We start from the raw sequence: 3,988 nt of genomic DNA on the forward strand, positions 1-3,988 counted from the left end.
CACCTGTCATTCCGTAGCAGTCCCCGGCGGCTGGCTGTATTTGATTGGCCGGGACTTTGCAGGCAGACCCTAATAATGACCAGCAAGACCACTTACTTCTCACCGTTATATTCCAGACGTAGACGTCGAATACACCGGTTGAAGTTGATCGGCAATGGATTGAAAAATCTGGCTGGTCTGGAAGTGGTGGCTCACGCCTGTAATCCCAGCACTTAGGGAGGCCGAGGCGGGCGGATGACAAGGTCAAGAGATCGAGACCATCCTGGTCAACATGGTGAAACCCCGTCCCTACTAAAAATACAAAAATTAGCTGGGCACGGTGGCACGTGCCTGTAGTTCCAGCTACTCGGGAGGCTGAGGCAGGAGAATTGCCTGAACCCAGGAGGCGGAGGTTGCGGTGAGCCGAGATCGCGCCATTGCACTCCAGCCTGGGTAACAAGAGCGAAACTCCGACTCGAGAAAAAAAAAAAAAAAAAAGAAAGGAAAAAGAAAATCTAACTGGTCTGTAAGTGTAGTACAAAAATTTGTGAACATTTATACACATAGAATCCGTAGTTAAAAAAAACTTTTTGAAGCCGGGCGCGGTGGCTCACGCCTGTAATCCCAGCACTTTGAGAGGCCAAGGAGGGCGGATCACGAGATCAGGAGTTGGAGACCAACATGACCAAAATGGTGAAACCCTGTCTCTACTAAAAATACAAAAAAAAAAAAAAAAAAAAAGCTGGGCGCGGTGGTGAGCTCCTGTAATCCCAGGTACTCGGGAGGCTGAGGCAGGAGAATTGCTTGAACCCCGGAGGCCGAGGTTGCAGCGCCACTCCACTCCAGCCTGAAGACAGAGCGAGACTCCGTCTCAAAGAAATAAATAGATGAAATAGTAAATAAATAAATAAAATTAGAAAAATAGGAAAAAAACCTTTTGAGTTTGAAGGAAAACACATCTCAGCTGTTTCCGCCCGGTTTCGAACCGGGGACCTTTCGCGTGTTAGGCGAACGTGATAACCACTACACTACGGAAACAGATGCTCGCAGAACGAGCTATTATTTTTATAAGTCTTATCGTCAGCATCTAACTGTCGGCTTCACCAATTGAGTCAGGGCTCTTAGACCCGTTCTTCCCCGGAACACCGGTCTTCTTGAAGCGGTGTTTGTCCAACTGTAAAGCGTCACCTCTAAGGGTATCCCAGTCACGTCCAGCAATTAAAGCAAAACAAAACAAAACAGAAAACTAGCGAGTATCACAGGAGGAGAGGCAAGTGTGCCTTCGGATACACTTCCACACTGGCTCCTTTTCTTCCGGGGAAGACAGCCAGAGGTTTTAATTTTCACATGATTTGTGCTTTACCGACAGTAATGACAGAGAGGATTTAAAAATGCAAAATGCATTCAAAGAACACGATATTTAAATATATTTTGTTAAAATGTAAATTAAAGTAAATGTAAAAATTAAAAAATGAGGCCGGGCGCGGTGGCTCACGCCTGTAATCCCAGTACGTCGGGAGGCCGAGGCAGGTGGATCACGAGTTCAAGAAATCGAGACCATCCTGGCCAACATAGTGAAAACCCGTCTCCACTAAAATACAAAAATTAGCTGGGCGTGGTGGTGCGGGACTGTAGTCCCAGCTACTGGGGAGACTGAGGCAGGAGAATTGCTTGAACCCGGGAGGCGGAGGTTGCAGTGAGCGGAAATCGCACCACTTCACTCCAACCTGGCCCCTGGCGACAGAGTAAGACTCTGTCTCAAAAAAAAAAAAAAAAAAAAAATCAAAAAAATGAAATTATTTTGTCCTTTTATTTCTATGAATTACGCATAATTATTACAATAAAGGGCAAATATACATTAATGAATATCAGAGTTTTAAGTCAGTTGAAGATAAATCTGAAATTTTTATTGCATTTTAAAAGTTCAATGAAAAATTTTAGGTATTTTAATAAAATTAAGACTTGCCAGCCAGGCATGGTGGCTGATGCCTGTAATCCCAGCACTTTGGGAGGTGAGGCGGGCGGATTGCCTGAGCTCAGGAGTTCGAGCCCAGTCTGGGCAACACGGTGAAACTCCGTCTCTACTAAAATACAAACGATTAGCCCGTCGTGGCGGCGCGCGCCTGTCGCCCCAGCTAGTCGGTAGGCTGAGACAGGAGAATCGCTTGAACCCGGGAGGCGGAGGGTGCAGTGAGGCGAGATCGCGCCACTGCACTCCAGTCTAGGCGACAGGGGAAGACTCCGTTTCCAAAAATAAGATAAAATAAAATAAAAAATAAATAAAACTCGCCAATCCTAACATCCAAGGTATGAGCAGAGTTGGACCGAAGCTTAACGCTGGTCATAGAGAGACTTGCATATATGCAAATTTAAAAGTAGCAGCGATTGACTAATATTGTAAAATGTTTTTCCGCCGCCGCGGCCTAATTTCCAAATGCCTGGAGAGCTTGGAAGGGAGGCGCAGTCCTGTGGAACAGGGATCCTTGCTGCCTCTGTGACCCCGAAGCCCCGCTCCATCCAGAGCAGGGCGGGAGCCCTTCTGGCGTGAATCTGGTTCTGTGGTCAAGGTCAGCACGGGCCTCCAGGTGGCCCAATCCATGGACACCTTCTCTTTCGAGACCGTGTGCCGAACTGGACGCTGTCAATCTCCTTCTCTGCACTGTGGGCGCCCTCGGCCTCAGTAGAAGCTTCGCTGCAAGCTGTTCTCCCATCCCGCCTCCGCCTCCGAGAGCCCCAGGCTGACCCTGGAGCGTCACGTCGGCTCGCAGCAGGACCCACTCCTTAGCTCTGTCTCCGGTTCCAGCAAGAACTGTTCTCCCAAGCTTCAGATCCACGCGTGTCTTCGGCAGTTTTTCTAGATGTCTCGCAGCATCTCATGACTGATCTGTTCGAGACCTAAGTCACTGTTTTTTTCTCCCCTCCCCTGTGGCATCCTCAGTCTGTGGTCTCGGTTGTGGAACCCCCCCATCTATCTCCGCTGCAAACGTGCATCCGCTCCTTCAGCTGCGTCTCCCTCTGGCTGCCGCCTCACCCGTGCGGGCCGCCTCCTGTGTGGACCACGCCTGTGTCCTTCCAGCCCCTGTCCCGGACAGTCTTACTCCCCCTCATATTCCCTGTTTGCATCATCCCTGAGGGAACTTCTTGGAATATGAATCAGAGTGGGTGCCTCAATCTCCTCAAGCCCCATCACCACAGGCCTTGGGGGAGACCAAAGACCCCACCAGGTTCCACGTGTTTATCATGCTTCTCTACCTGTTGAACGCTTGCCGCCTTTGTGCCCAGAGCAGCGTGGGTCACTTGCCCGGCACGGCATCTCACACCTGGCCTAGCCAGAGGAGCGATAGGTAGCAGCGTGGAGAGGAGATAAAGCAGGAATTGCAGTAGCGGATGTTCCCTTGGCTTGCTGGGGGATAAAGAAGAGAAGCCTGTCCACTTCATCTCCACTTTAATTAAAAGGAGAATCCTTTAAGAATGTTTTCCAGTCCCAGCGAAGGTGGTAAGAAATAACCCTGAAACCACAGTCTGCAAAACAATCCGAAAGCATTTGTGCAAGATGAAATGTCAAACTTCAAACTCTTTGAACACCAGCTTGTTAAGACCCTCCCTGATGTTCCAAGACCACAGCCCCAGTAACTCAAGTGCTAGGATTGTACTAGCGACTCTACCTGTTTAAAATTCTGACCGACTTCTGCCCACAGCGCCCTCACAGACTACATAACGCTCCTAAATCCCCCCTTTGACACACGTCTGAGACAGAAGACGACGCTACCTTTGGCTCAGCAAGTTTAAGCCAGTTTTCTATGATCAACAGACTTCTCTTGTGGTGTGGTGTGCATGAGGAAGAGACTTCGACAGCTTAAAAATACAAAACGGGCCACATTTGCAGGACTACGGAACGGTCAACACAGTTTTTCTTGGCATAGATGCGAGTCTCATTATGTTGCCCAGGAGTTCAAGGCCATACTGGGCTCAAGCGATCCTCTCGCCTTGTCTTACCAAGGTACTGGGA

The 3,988-nt window shown here is 49.1% G+C and overlaps 1 non-coding gene across 1 annotated transcript; it reads right to left on the reverse strand.

The window, feature by feature from the left end:
- Nucleotides 1-944: 944 nt before the first annotated feature.
- On the reverse strand, nt 945-1,017 carry TRNAV-AAC (transfer RNA valine (anticodon AAC)). Its single transcript has one exon. It is a non-coding gene; the product is annotated as a tRNA-Val (tRNA).
- Nucleotides 1,018-3,988: the final 2,971 nt, after the last annotated feature.

The sequence above is a fragment of the Aotus nancymaae genome, unplaced genomic scaffold (assembly GCF_030222135.1).
Source record: "Aotus nancymaae isolate 86718 unplaced genomic scaffold, 86718_ANA_hifiasm-v0.15.2.pri h1tg000015l_1, whole genome shotgun sequence".
Lineage (NCBI taxonomy): Eukaryota > Metazoa > Chordata > Mammalia > Primates > Aotidae > Aotus > Aotus nancymaae.